The 16,616-nt window shown below is 31.7% G+C and overlaps 1 protein-coding gene and 1 long non-coding RNA gene across 2 annotated transcripts in view; one reads left to right on the plus strand and one right to left on the minus strand.

Moving 5' to 3' along the window:
- LOC126777573 (zwei Ig domain protein zig-8-like) overlaps nucleotides 1-16,616 on the plus strand; it is a 183,287-nt gene that overhangs the window by 127,740 nt on the left and 38,931 nt on the right. The gene's annotated exons all lie outside the window — the stretch shown is intronic.
- The window catches only part of LOC126777608 (uncharacterized), a 185,987-nt gene that overhangs the window by 936 nt on the left and 168,435 nt on the right, over nucleotides 1-16,616 (minus strand). The window lies entirely within an intron of this gene.

The raw sequence follows: 16,616 nt of genomic DNA on the forward strand, positions 1-16,616 counted from the left end.
TTTATATTTGTGTAAACAAATAATAAAAGGAAATAGTTGAATTGAAGAGATATGAAAATATCTCTTTGGTTTGCTTGTTAGTACACTAGCTTAAGCGGATATACACTTTATCACTTTTGATGTACATTCAAAGCAGTTCACGCAAAGCAAAATCATCCAGTATAATGATTTTTGTTTACATACTTTCATCAAGTTTGTGTGGTTTTACGTTTCGAATATATACATAGTTAAAAATATAAAAAGTAATGTACTATTTTCACTTAGCTGTACTATATTTAGCATACATTTTTCACTGCTCTCTGTTTAAATTCATTGTATGTATTCCTTGGATATCATTATCATCATCATAATTCTCTCTTCATTATATTTATTAAGAGAACAGATTTTTTATGGCCAATCCTTTGCCAAATATTTCTTACATAGACAATGTCTACGGTGGTGACCACTTTATAATACAAATTATAGTACAAATTTTAGTTAAACTAATATTTGGGAAGGAACTGATATACAAAAACACAGCGAAAGCTAGTTTGGAATTCAAGGCTTGTATTATAATTGTAAACAAAAGTTGTGAGTAAATAAATAAATAACGTGAAATCTGTGAAATAAATGCTTAAAATCTAAAATGTTAGTTGTGGTAGTTGAAAGGCTTATTTTATTTTATGAATAAATTTATTACGCATCTCGCCACAGACAATCCAACGCTAATTACTTAATTGGCTACGTATGATGTATGTGTTGGGGATTATATCAGCCAGCAGAGTTAAGTAATTACATTTAACAGCCATTATAAGTAACCCTTAAAGATTAACTATACTGTTTCACTTTATTTGACGGATATGCCTTTAATTTTTTTCCACTATATTCTATTGTCATCATGTTTTTATGGGATAACTTTTAGACGTTGTGTAGCGGGCTATTCATTAAAATGTTGAGTCTTCTTTTTTCAAATGTCAAATCAATAATGCCAGAAAGAGAGAGACGACTGTTTAACTAAACAGTAAATAGTAGAGCCGTTATTAGCAACTAGTTAGGCTGTTTTATTTTAGTAATGTTTCTTATTTTATATATTGTAAAAAATAATTTCAAATCGATGACAATTTCATGTAATACAAATGTATATGAATGTTGATTAACCAACAAGTTTTAGGGAATATATACTTTATATATATAAAAAAAAGCTTGCTTGATGTCAATTGGTACATGATACAAATGTTTTATCTTTAGTAATTCGTAAATATTGTAGTAGGAATTTTCACGTCCATAGTTCAAGAATGATCAAACTTGCGACTATAAAATAGCATGTATAACCTATTTTTACCTATAATTAGGCTTCTAACGAATACTAATTTACATTTTTACAATTCCTCGTTCTGTTTGAAGATTAAATTCAATTGCAGAAAATTTACAAAAGCATGATAAATAAATTTAAATACTTATAACGAGATGTCCTAGTGGTAACAATGCGTGAATCTTAACCGATGATAGTGGGTTAAAACGGGGCAAGCACCATTGGATTTTCATGTGCTTAATTTGTATTTATTACTCATCTCGTAATTGCCGGTGAAGGAAAACATCGCGAGGAAACCTATATGTGTCTAATTTCATTGAAATTCTGCCACATGTGTATACTACCAACCCGCATTGGAGCAGCGTGGTGGAATAAGCTCCAAACCTCAAAAGGGAGAGCACTTAGCACAGCAGTAGGTCAATAACAGGCTGTTACTGTACCTAAAACGATGTTACGAATATTGTTTTTAATATATATGTCAACTATACAAACATTTCATTAATATTTATCCTTTTGTGGTTCATATAAAATATCGTATTAGACATAGAATAGATGATCATGGAGATGATAAATAAAGATGATGGTGGTATTCAAGGGATACTAGCAAACAACACAAAAATATTATAATGTGTGCATAACCACAGGAGCATTTTCGAATCAGAGATTGCACTAGGACCACGGGTTTTGCAATCTTATAACATAGCCATGACCAATGAAATTGTTAAAAATTTTCAAGGTTATTCCATGTATAATACAAACCGAATAATGTATATAATTCCATTTATAATAAATCCGTTCAGCTAACTTTAATAAAATATATCTTTGGATTTGACAAAGTAGTATATAAAAGTTCAAATCATTTCTTAGCAGATCGTTCTGAGCGTCATCGTAACAAAAGGTAACAATTTCGGAAATCGCCCAAGAAACAAAGGACATTTTAGTGTACACAGATGTTATTAATGTTTTTCATTAGAGCGTACCTGCATACATAGAAACTGGATGTGACAGGAATTAATGTACGTTAATATTAATTATCGTACGTGAAAGTGATTTATTGTTTTATGTTTTATTCTTTATTCGTTATAATTAATCAATGACATAGACAGATATGTTTAACGTCCTCTAACAATTATGATTTTAGTCATTTCAAAAACGAGTAGACAATTTTATTCTAACCATCATAAATATAACGTTGATATTATAAACATCTTATACAACATCTTTTTTATATATTTTTTCTTGAAATAATATTAATAATATTTAGAAGTTGGAAGGCCAAGGAATCATGATCGAACCTGCGATTTTTACATCGCTAAGGAGCTTGTAAACGATTGCGCTATTGAAACTCCGATTTGCGTTTTTCTATTGAACAGACTTACAATAATGTAAAGCAATAAAGCATCCATCTTTATCATTTTATATGTTCTCAGACAATTTCAATTTTGTATCAAAACTGAACCAATAAATAGATTTCAATTTAATAAGTTTTTGTGTTTCGGAAGACAGCAGTTTTGAGTGTAATATTTAAAAAAAAATGAATGAAATTTTGAAGTTTTAATAATAATAAATCCTGAGTAAGGATTATTAAAAGAAAGGTCGTAGGGTCTAATATGCTAATATCAAGTTAAAATGATTTTTTTTTATTTAAAAAAATTAAAAATTATAAATATTTCCATATTTTATCTGTAGACTTTGTGGTGAATTGTTTAGGTATCTGACATTCACTTGCAGAATGCAGAATGAATGATATCATAAAGAGTGAATGTCTTTGTGAAAAGGTGATCACTTACATCTAAATAAAAACGGTTATAAAATAAAAGTTTAATTGAGAACGCGGTTGTTATTTTGCTCATCGATAGAGAAATTCAGCGACTGAATTGTTTTCTTATTTTTACCAAATCAAAAAATACTAATTGACAAATGTACTATATGTATTGAATTTTAATATCAATCTAAAACAATTTTGACCTTTTACTTTTAACATCAGGTTGTTGCATTGAAATAATAATAATATAATATCCTTGGACTTTTTTCCACACACGACCATCTGATCCCAAATTAAGCTTGTACAGCTTATATTTTATAAAACGTACTTTGATAATTACCCTTCAGGGCCAATCTTGGTAAAGGAGTGCTAAGGCTATATTTCAACCTTTATATATTTAAATTCATTGTCGTCCTTGACCTTATGATTTTTTCACAAGTATTTTACACACAATAATAAATAAACGAACCATAATATTATCTTACATTTGTGTATATATATATAAAAGTAAACTACACCAAACATAAGATGAATTATAAGCAGAAATTATGTACTTGAAAATTAAGTCATGCTTATGTTAATTGAACCCGTAATACCCTTGATATACGTATTCTAACTACTGTGTCATCTCAGACATACATATATAGACATAAATATGTATTGTTGTATTTATAATATTGTTTATAATATTTATCCTTAGAACTATAGACCACCTTACCGCTCTATCAGCCTCGTGTCTTTTATATAAAGGTTGTCTGTGCGAGATAGCTCTCTTAGCGATAAAATCATCTTTTGTACACAAAATTAATATTTTTTTTGTATATAATCGAATATAAATATAGAATATGTTACGAAACTTTGTATATATTTTGCACGACACACGTCCATACGACTTAAAATCCAAAAGCGACACCAAAATTTTTTTTCAGTAAGAAACTAGTATTTTTTTTCTTATAGAATAGGTAGGCAAACCAGATGGTAATTGGTCACCGCCCATAGACATTGGCATTAAAAGTTAACCATCGTTTACATCGCCAATGCGCCTCCAAACTTGGGAACTAAGATGCTATATCCCTTGTGCCTGTAATTAAACTGGCTCACTCACCTTTAAAACCGAAAACAGCAATACTAAGTACTGCTGTTTTGCGGAGACTATCTGATGAGTTGATGGTGCCCAGAGGAGCTTGCACAAAGCCCTATCACCAGTAAGTTTGTTGATTATTTATCATTATTGATAAATAATAATTAATTCTTATTTGAATTACATTCAAATATAATGTAAATGTTGGAAAATAGTAACTAGAGTTTCTTGTCGATTATCTTTGGCAGAGTCTTCATTCATCACTGTTGTGTTTAGGGACAAACAAATAAACGACGTTATTTTTATGTGAAGGTTGATCAAAGGAGTTCGTCAATTTCAAAATTAGTTTTCAATATTAAACAGTTAGTATGTTCTATATAGATAGAAGATAATGTTTGTTATATTACTTATACATTGTCCTCTTGAGTATTCTTATACATATAAAGACAACACCAAAATATTCCCATTACCGTTAATCGTGATCGTTTAAAGCGATTCCATTTCAAGACGTACCTTTAAGCGTTAAGCGCTTGCCTTTTCCATTTGCATACTAATTCTGTACCGTAACAATGGTTCCCAAAAGGAATACAATGTAGAGTCGACAATAACAGCGCTAATTTCAAAACTTTGAGCGCTGAGATTTAATTTTGCTGCATAATTTTAAAGATTTTACCTGTGTTATGATTTTAAGCAATATTTTTTTTTTATTGAAACGGGATACAATTTTGTTTTATAAACCTATTAGCTTCCGCTTATTAATTATTCTATACTATCCTAGCTTTTATCTAACCTGCTAAACCTGTTTTAATTTTTATATAATAAAACAAAACGGCGGTAAATCAAAACAACTGGTACAAACCGAATTTTTCAAACAGTAAATTTAAGTGTAATTATTATAAAAATGTTTCAATTTTTAATAAGAATTATATACAAAATATTTGAATTGTAAAACAGGAAAGAATAATAATGATCAATTTGAACGTGTTTCGATAAATTAAATTAAATAATATTTTTATATTGTCCATTTTTTACAGAATATCTAGTCTAAGCGAACCTTAGACTTTAAAACCGTTCAGCATTGTATGACGTTTCATTCTCTTTACTTCATCACTCACTCGTAAATTAATGTTGTAAATCGACTTACACTGATACGCTATTTTGGTCAGTGTTTACTTTTAATGTTATAATCATTACATTAAATATCGCATATTACTTTCTAACAGAACTGAGATGGACCAGTGGTAAGAACGCGTGAATCTTAACCGATGATCGTGGGTTCAAAACCGGGAAAGCACCACTGAATTTTCATGTGCTTAATTTAGATTAAAATTCATCTCGTGCTTTGCGGTGAAAAAAAAAATATCGCGAGGAAATCTGCATGTTTCTAATTTTACAGAAATTAAAAAACGGAGAGGAGGCCTTCAGCCCAGCAGTGGGATATTTACAGGCTGTTACGATTACGGAGAGCTACAAGATTCTTATAGTACTACGTTGGCATTAAGCGTAATCTATCTCATATAAAAAATAAAACCGACACCAAATAAACATGAAGTTACAACGATATATTTCTTAAATGTATAAACTAACGGTCCACGACATCCGGTAGAACAAACAAAACTCATCCCTTTAAGTAAGTATGACTAATGAGTTCCAGTTAAACCCGAAAGTCGTCTTAGTGTCCACACGGACATAGTGACTGGCAGATTTAAGAATATTTTTATTTATAAAACAATGTCCCACTGCTGGGCTAAGGCCTCCTCTCCTTTTTGAGGAGAAGGCATTGGAGCTTATTCCACTACGCTGCTCTAATGCGGGTTGATAGAATGTGTAGAATTTCACGAGATGAATTATAAACACAAATTAAGCACATGAAAAATCAGTGGTGCTTGCCCGGATTTGAACCCACTATCATCGGTTAAGATTCACGCGTTCTAACCACTAGGCCATCTCGGCTCCTTTACAAAGTATTCATTGAGATACAATTATGTGATTAAAGTTTTAGCTTTCTAATTGTAATTCCACGTTTTATTTAATCATTGGTTTTTTTTGCGAGCAATTGAGCAGGCGGATCACCTTAATGATTACCGCTGCTCATGCCCATTCGTACAACTAAGGGAGCTGTTAAAAATGATCGAAATTAATAGTTATTAATATAATTTATAATTACTGCTATTAAATAAATAAATACGGAATAAAATAAATAAGAACAAAGAAAATCCAATACTAGAAATATATGTTTTTTACTATTATAATAATATAAAACAATGAAGTACGTTTACGTGCTACTCCACACAAGGGAGAAAAAACAGGCCGTAAAACGACGGTATAAAAGACCGTCATTCCATTTGCTGCCACAGTATATTGACAGCCTCGTTGGTCTAGTAGCTAGACATAAAGCCAATCCCAAAGTAATTCCGGGTTCAAATCCCAAGTCAGACCAATAAAAATTTATTGAGTTTTTCTGTCGAAAATTCTCAGTGGCAGCCCGGAGTCTTTGAAAGCGTGTACACTCTCGTGCCCTGAAAAGCATGTAAAGCCGTTTTTCTTGCGTCTGAACTCTTTCCGGACGTGTTGGGTTGCCGATCCATTGGATTATGAGAGTGAGAGAATAGAGAGTGTACCTGTGTTTGCGCACACACCTGTGCACTATAATATGTCCTGTGCAGTTGGCTAATCTCTCTTGTGATTGGCCGCCATCGCCGAATTCGTTCAGGAGAACATCATCATACGAATTGATTTCACATTAAAAAACGTAATTAAAAGTATTTGTATATTAATTTGGAGAATTACTGAGCGCCGGCGGCTGATACGATAACTCACTCCGATTTGGCGACATTACCAGATTAGCTTGTAAGCACAACACTTTGGTACCATTCGAAAAGCATTTTGTTAGTCTTGAAATGGTTTAAATTTCCTCGGTTTCTATGCAAATCTGGATTGTAACAAAGTTTGAAGCAGCTGCTAGTTCTCTATCGACTGACGAACTAGCGACGAACAGTTTACACTCTGAGTTTATTATGGTAAGCGTCGGTGAAGAGTTTTTTTTTTCAGCTTAAGGACTCTAAATTAAGATTTTACTAGTTGTATAACAGTATCGGATCGTCTGATATATTTATCTTACCCTCAGTAAAAGTTGTATAAAGGAGCAAAAGTATGGGTGTAAACACAGGAGCACTCTCTTTTTCCTAACTCAAATAGTCACGTGTGTTGGAAGAGATCAGACGCACACCTAACGGTGTTGTGGTTATTGTCGACCCTTTCAACTTCATAATTAAAAACCCGAACCTTGTAAACTAGTCAATAGACCAACAAGCCACATTGGTATAACCATATTAATCGCAAGATTATATAAATGATATAAAATAATATAATTATATAGTGTTGACTTCCAGGCATCCTGCCTACATATAACATATAAATTAATTTTATTTGATTGAAAAAATTATGTAATTAAATGGTGATGGAGAGTTACAACTGAGTTACCACTGGTGGTAGGGCTTTGTCGTCTGGGTAGGTACCACACACTTGGTATTGTTGTGTTCCGGTTTGAAGGATGAGTGAGTCAGTATAATTACAGGCACAAAGTTGGTGGCGCATTAGTGATGTAAGCTATGGTTAACATCCCTTACAATGCTAATGTCTCTGGGCGTCCACTTACCATCATGCGACCCATTTGCACGTCCACCAACCTATTCTATAAACGAAAAAACGTTTTTTGCCGGTATTTCTCGGTAGAATCTACATTCCGAAGCGATGGGTAGTTTTTTTTAAATTGATGAATAATATTTAGAGATTTGTAAATTTTAGGACTATTCTGTAAAAATATCAGAAACGTCAGAAATTGATAGCGATATTCACCATAATAATTCAAACATTTCAAGAATATACGCATCAAACAGTTAAGTATATCATAACCATAAATTGGTTGTCACCATTTCACGGGTGAGTAATGAAGTAAGTTCTTACAGAATAGCATTGTTTGTCTTATCATTCAATAGACGTTTTTACTTTCGCTAAATTTTATTGTAGTTTAAAAAAAAAATGGTATTTGGTTCAACTAATCTATTTATTTATATTAATTATGAAACACAAGTCTTGATTTTAGATAATAATATTATTGAAAAAGAAAACTTTGAGAAGAATATTGATGCTGACCGTGCAATAGTTTTGGAAAACAACTTCATAATAAAGGAAATATGTTAAAGATTACGTCACTAGATAGGTCTAGCCCATCAAAGTTATCAAACTACTTTACAAAGTTTGAGAGCCTTTTAAGAAGATTAATTATTTCACGAGCGCTAGTATCGATTAAAAAAGTTTGCTTAATTACCTGGAAGACTAATTTTATAGCTTATATATTTTATATGAAAAAAAAATGTTGTTTATAAGAAAACTATTGTACACTCTTACAGGCTTATCCTATATTTATACTAGTGCTGTATCCGGCTTCGCTCTCATAATAATGAAGTATTGTAAAATACCAATTTCCATAGCTCTTCAAAAATTAAGGATTTTTATGCAACTTTCATCCCCTTTAAACCTAACCTTAACTCCTTAGGAGTTCAATTTTCCTAATTTTTATTATGTTTCAGCTATTTAAAAGTATTTCCTGATTTTCATGTTGCCCCAGTAGTTTGGGCTGTGCATTGATATGTTTGCCAGTAAGTCAGTTGACATATATATCTATATGTTGTATTTATCTATACTTATTATAAAATTATATATAATTTTTGATGTCTTTTCAATTTTAATTTAGAGAAAAGCATATATTATATTATATATATATATATAACACGTTCTCGTTAATTTTATAAATAGTAGTAGAAAAAAGTAAATAATTTATGATTATATCGCTATGTTCTGGAACACCCTTAGGAATTTGACGCCAGCGTTTGGGACAAGCGTCGGTGCGAAAAGCGAAAGACCCCCGAAAACTTTCAAGGAAAACCATGAAAAATCTATTTGACATCGTAATCGCAACGCTGTGTGAGTAACACACACTTAACTAACAAGACTAAATATTAAAGTTTGTTTTCGTACATTTCTATTTATGGGAAATAAACTACGCCGAGATGGCCCAGTGGTAAGAACGCGTGAATCTTAACCGATGATCGTGGGTTCAAACCAGGGCAGGCACAACTGAATTTTTATGTACTTAATTTGTGATTAAAATCTCGTGCTTTATGGTGAAGGAAAACATCGTGAGGAAATCTGCATGTGTCTAATTTCACTGAAATTCTGCCACATGTGTTTTCCACAAACCCGCACGGGTGCAGCGTGGTGGAATAAGCTCCATACATTCTCCTCAAAAAAGGGAGAGGAAGCCTTTAGGCCAGCAGTGGGAAATTCACAGGCTGCTACGGTAAATAATTATTAATGTTTAATTTTTATAACAAATATTATAATTAAATTTAAAGAACAATTCATGTTTAATAACAAACACAAATGTGATATCTCTTTGACCGCAAACTCAACAATTTCCGAAACAAAATACAGAGAGCAAATTCAAATATACAACTAAAATACTAGAACGTTATACTCGCGTGGTTTGTAATTGAAAATTGATTTGAACCTCATTGCATTCTGATTCGAAATTTAAATTTTAGTTTTAAACTAAACCTTTTTTGGGTACGCTCGTATAATTTTAAATATTTGAACCTCTATTTTTCGAAATTCGTTAATTTAAAAGATACGACCGGTTCATGATGTACTTTCTATATCACATAACTGGCTGGAATATCATAGTTCGGTAATTTTTCTTATGATAATTGATAATCAATCCAACCCTTTTTTGTATTCTCGTACGTACGAGATATAAGATTACGTAATCTACGACAACTGACCTCTCTTTTTTATGAAGACGATATCGCACTAAGTACAAGCGAGATGTCTATATTATTCGTTGTTCGGAGTTGTTACGTATAGCTTTTATCCTACTCAAAGTTTCAAAGGCGACCTCTTTAAACTGGACGTTTCCCGCGTCAACTATTTTACGATCCATCCGCAACTTAAGACGCCACCAGACCCTATTTTAGTTTTACTACCTATTAGGTAGGATCTTTTCAATACAATAGCAGGTCCGTTTTATACCTTTTACGGTAGTGGTTCGTGCTGAAGTTCCCTGAATAACTCAAGAAACCCTATCCTAAGAAACCTTTGTTTAAATTCAATAATTATAATCACTACAATTCTTCACGATTTATAATTTTGATTATTATTTTATTTGTCTAGTGACTAGTTTACAAGGACGCAGATCCAAAGGTCAAACCCCTTGTTGGCCTAGTATAAGGTTAGGTTAGGTTAGGTTTAGGGTTTTTCTTTTGAGCTATTCTCAGTAGCAGCCCGGAGTCTGGTAGATGACAGTGCTTACATTTCTGTGCGAAATTATGTAAAACCTCTGGACGATTAAGCTTTTTCTGGTCGGTTCTATCGTATTTTGAAAGTGCGAGTATAGCCCTGATCCACACGATTTTATGCCCTAAGCAGCTGTTGGCCGGTCTAGCCGCCGTCATCGATATCCATCAAGGCAATATAATATATATCTATACATATATTATAAATGCGAATGTGTGTCTGTCTATAATAAAATATTGCTGTTTGGCATAAGTACTAAGTCTCAGACAAACCTACCTACTGAGACAAGTAAAGATAGAATTAAAGATATAATTCATTCGCTTATTTTGATTTAAAAAAAAAACAATTTAATCTCTTGTCTCGAAATAAAATTGTTTTTTTTTTAATGATAGTAAAATACACTCCTTTATACAACGATGTAAAAGGCATCAGTTATAGGTTTGGATTTAGATTTGGTGAGGTTAGTCGAAATACTATCGACACTACAAAAATAAAAGACATGATAACATAATTATTTTAGCAAAAAAAGCTAACGCTTTCAGATATGATTACAAAATAACAAAAGAGGTCCCAAGGGGAATCCTGACTCTTATATGCTTATATACTTTTTACAGTTTTATCAATAATAATGTAGTCGATAAGATCTCAAGTAAAATAGCAACTAAGTTGACGTCTTAGTAGTTACTGAGATTATTAACGAAGAACAAACTTTCCTTCTTAATATCCTTGGGAAACTGTCAACTTTTATTATCTATTCCCCAGTAGCTATTAATATTATTTATTTATTTACATCTATAGAAATTGCTTAAAATATATCAACATTTTTAAAGAGCATCTTTTAACATATTTTAAGAATGTAGCCTATTGTTAACACTGTATCTTACTATGGATATCCGTTATATATATATATATATATATAACCCATGTGCTCATCCTATAATATTATAGAGCCAGCTTATGTTAAGTGGTCACCAACGCCCATAGACATTGGCATTTTAAGAAATGTTTACATCGCCAATGCGCCACCAACCTTGGGAATTAAGATGTTATGTCTCTTGCACCTGTATTTACCCTGGCTCACTCACCCTTCAAATTGTAACTCAATAATACCAAGTACTGCTGTTTTGCGGTAGAATATTTGATGAGTGGGTGGTACCTACCCAGAAGAGCTTGCACATAACTCTATCCCCAGTTATATAATTTATTTGTATATTTAAGCTAACAGACGCGTAACCTGCTTAAATTTTTAAAATGTTATTAAATTGATTAAAAAAAATATAGTATCACAATATTAAAAAAATCTATTTATATTGCATACGTATGTTATTTTTAAATAAATAATAAATGGTTTATAAAGAGTAGTCGCAATGGTCAGATGTTATATTACTTATTAAAAATAAATTATATATTTTAAAATAACAAAATAGATTTGTATATGTTTAATATTTATGTTTAAAATTAAACGGCTTAATTTATTCGAGATCAAAAACGTTAACGTATAATATTTTTAATAATTCTCCACACAGCTGAATTTGTATTAATTAAAAAAATAACAGTAATGTTAAAGTACTGGTTATTTGTACGGAGTGTATAAAAACAAGCTCTCCTTTTAAATACACATAAAATTACAACACATAAAATAAAACCACGAAATAGAACGATTTTCTAAATCTTAAAAGATTAATGTTTCAGAAATTACTGACTGGTTAAATGAATCAAAGTTTTTAACTTTGATTCATTTAACATACAATCAAGTGCGTTTGTAGTGTGAGTGAAGTTATATTTTGTGACTAATTTATATTAATAAAAAAGTGTTCAATTTGTAGAAGGCTTTGGCTCTAAAAAGCATACTGTCGAAATAACCTGAGTGGAATTTTAATAAAATTTCACAGCTTGTGAATAGAGGTATGTTTTAAGAAAAAATATGTTCTAGTAATAAATACGTCATTGTGCGTCTCGTTTAAGATAACGTCTTACACATTACACAAAAAAGCAAAAAATTAGCTAATAGTCATGAGAATTGTATTAATAAGAATGTATCATTGTTACATATACTAAAAGGGAACTCAAAAAAAGACGAGTGCAAGTCTGTGAAGATGGAAGGAAAATATAAAGTATAAAAAACAAATCATTGTAAATTCTTTGGTTCTTGTTATATTCCTAGGACACTTTAATTTTTTTCTAGTTCAATCGCTGACTTTTCAACCTCAGAAAGATTAATTTCCAGCTCTCTAATGCGTCTCAAAGCTTTTTCATACTCATTACTACACACATTGAATGAGCCCACAATTTCCTGAAAGTGATCCCGAACTACACTTTGCGCTTGGCACCGACTTCAAACAGTTTCATAGAACACATGAAACCTTTTAATAAAAAAACCCAATTGGGCTATTTTTCAATGTTAAGTGAATTTTCTGTTATATGTGAAGTAAGTTAATTTTACAATTTGAAATGAATACAAGGAGCTAAGTAATCTGATTAATAAGATAATAAAATGCAAAATTACTAAAGCATTTTCGGTTAGCTAATTAGATTTTTCTTATATATTTATTTTAATATTTTATATTATGACTTATAAAACTTAAAATTAGTTTATTTGTTTATGCTTATTCGTGATTTGATTGACCACTTTGGGACTCGTATATTCCAACAGCCATCTGTTCTATGTACCTGACCAAAAAAAAAAATGGTTTTGCCATTTCCAAACATATATCCCACTTTTTCTAAGTCGGTTAAAAAGAGTAATATTGTTTAAGTGAAAATAGGATGGAATTACTATTAAAAATTCATCAACACTCATCCAAGGGTAGAAAGGTAGGTACGTATGTTTGTTTTTAATTAACATAAATTATGCATATAAATTATTTAGATGCTTTTTCAAATATCTCTGCCCGAATTTAGTTCCTTTCATCGTGTTTCCATTATTCTTATTAATTAAATTAGCACCAAATCGCGTTGGAGTAGGAGCAGTGACAACTCCACACCTTCTTATTAAAATGAGAGGACGAAGCCCAGCTGTGGGAAATTTACAGGAATTTACTTTATTGAGCTACATTTAATTCGTTTAATGAGAACTTCAAAAAAACTTCAAAAAGCTGAGATAGCCTAGTGGTTAGAACGCGTGAATATTAACCGATGATTATGGTTTTAAATCCGGGGAAGCACCACTGAAATATCATGTGCTTAATTTGTGTTTATAATTCATCTCGTGCTTGACGTTGAAGGAAAACATCGTGAGGAAACCTGCGTGTTTCTGATTTCATTGAAATTCTGCCACATGTGTATTCCACTAATCCGCATTGGAGTAGCGTGGTGGAATAAGCTCCAAACCTTCTCCTCAAAAGAGACAGAGGTCCCAGCAGTGAAACATTAACAGGCTGTTACTATACTATACTAGTGATAACTTCAGGCACTGAAAATTTTCATCGAAGTTTACAACTATATCGTGCACATAGATGAAAGTTGATGGATATTTAGTAATATTACTCACTTCTCAAATACAGAGCACAGATAAATTACATGCCCTTAGTGCTCTGACAAAAATATACAAGGTTTATTAAATTTTTGTAGGTCTTGTGCAAATATTAAAATTTTTCATCTTCCGTGTATTATATTATATTTTATTCTTCACCCGAAAATCTCATTTTGTCGTACGTTACGGGGAAGGAAAAAATATTTTACGTACTTTTATTTTACATCTCTGCGTGTATTCGTATTAAACTTGTTAAAATTTAAAAGTCGGAAAAACCTTTTATTTGAATGTATTCTTGTTGTTTTTTTGGGTAAAATCCTCTTTTTCTCTTGAGCTTCACTAATGCGGTTTGATGGATACATATGTGGCAGAAAATATGACACGTGTAGGTTTTCTTACGGTGTTTTCCACCGATAACAAGCTGAATTATAAACACAAATTAAGCACATAAAAGCGCAGTCGTTGCGTAAGTTTGAACACGCAATCATTTGGTTAAGATTTATGTTTTCAACACTGGTTTATCTCAGCTCCTTTCGTAAACCATTAAAAAATTCATGAGAACTTATCGTCTCTTTATTCAAACTTTATAACACGTGCATATTAAAAACACTTGCTTTAAAACTGTGATACACTGATATGGCTCTCTCCGTTCCGGTAACTTACATTACATACTCGCACGCCGAAGTTTATTGCTAAAGTTTAGGTGCTTGTTCCACATTCAAAGTGAATATCATAGCTCTTCCACTTGAAAGGTTAATCGTGAACGTGTCATGATTTAGTTTGTTGAAAAAGTTTTAGTTACGGCTTCATTTAACAGGGCTTTACCTGTAAGTGTTGTTTAGGTGGTGAATAAATGTGTCTTCTTCTTTCCAATGTGTAATCGATGGTAACAGAAGGAGCGAAAACATTGATTGACTAAATAGTAGCTTAATAACATTTATAAGTAAGACCAGTAATGTTTTGATATTTTTAAAGTTTGTTCCTAATTTCTAGTGAATTATATCATACAGGTTTCAATTTCACCTTTTTTTGATACAGATCGAATACTTTTGTTAATTTAGTTGAAAATTAGAAGTAAAGTAAGATTGTTGAGCCAATATTCCTTCTTAGCTTATTCCACCACGGTGCCTCATTTTACCCGCAATGGGTAAACGTAGGAGAAATATATCTGACACATTCCGGTTTCTTCACGACGTTTTCATTTACCACTGAACATGGAATGAATTACCTACCTAATACCTATGGAATTTACCGTTTGTCCGGGTTGGAACCAATCTAACCTTTTTCTTATTTTAAGGCCAAAATAATACTTGTATTAGGTACGAGCGTTATTAAATTCGAATATATTAACAAGATAACGTATATCGCGTATACAAAATAATAGGTATTTTATACCTTAGTGGCCATTTAAAATTATTACTTGCTTGAGATGTGATGAGCCAAGCTAGGTCAATTTAGATGACGTGTAAATTAACCAAAAATCGTGGAATTAAATCAGACAAACATTTAGTTCTACAAACATGAGTTTTCACTATTGTTTCTTGCTTGATGGTAAAATAAAAGATCCTGAAGAAACCTTTGATAACAATCCACCTCACGTAAATCTAACCCGCATATGATCAGCGTGATAGATAAAACTCGAAACCTTCTTAAAAGGAAGACATTTTTCTAGTAAGAGTTCATGTGAGCTGATAAATATTTTTATCATTGTGAAAAATATGCTAACAACCATAATCAAATGTCATTTGTTGTACACATTGAAACGATTTGACGGATATTCGTAGAAACATTATCAATCATTCCAAGCTCTGGAATGTCACGGGCACCCACTAAATTTTTCACGAAATGGGTCTCCGACTTGAATATGCCGAGATTAGAATTGTCAGAGCCTTGTCACACGCAATGTCGTGAGTGAAAAGGGCTTATTCTCAACCGATTTTAAAAGATAAGATTTGCAATGTGAGATTATTAGTAACAAAATTATATATTTTATTGCGTGCTATAAATTATAGCTTGATATATATATATACAACAAGTGTGACAAGATGGGCCGACGATTTAAAAAAGGTGGCAGGTTCGGGATGGATGCGGACTGCCCAAGATCGGGATGGTTGGCGTTCTATGGGGGAGGCTTTCGTCCAGCAGTGGACGGCAAAAGGCTGAAAAAATTAACTTTTTTTGTATATGTAACTTTTAATTTATGTACAGACATTTTTATAAAATACAAAATTCAAATTAAAAGCAAAAACACTGCGTCTAAAAGATTGTCCTTTGGCCTTGTAACCAAGACGCTGGCACTATTGTCTCTCTGCACCGCTAGACTCAGACTTTGAGCTAAATAAGCGCCAGCTCTTGGGTCACCAGAAGTATGTACCAGTTTCTTAGAAATATCTTTTATGATTTTATTGTATCGGACGATCATATTTTTTAATTTTATTTATTTTCGAAATCAATTAATTTAAATAGTTCATCAATTTTCATCATAATTTAATGTATTATTTACCCTAATTTTATTGCTTATTATATAAGCAACTGACTGTATTCATATTACTTGAGCATGCCGTGTACTCAGGAATGAAATCTAATTTGAAATTGTATAGGTTCGTAATTTTAATGTAGTTCCTGATTATATTCTGTAAATAAATATTACAAA

The sequence above is a fragment of the Nymphalis io genome, chromosome 23 (assembly GCF_905147045.1).
Source record: "Nymphalis io chromosome 23, ilAglIoxx1.1, whole genome shotgun sequence".
Classification (NCBI taxonomy): Eukaryota; Metazoa; Arthropoda; class Insecta; order Lepidoptera; family Nymphalidae; genus Nymphalis; species Nymphalis io.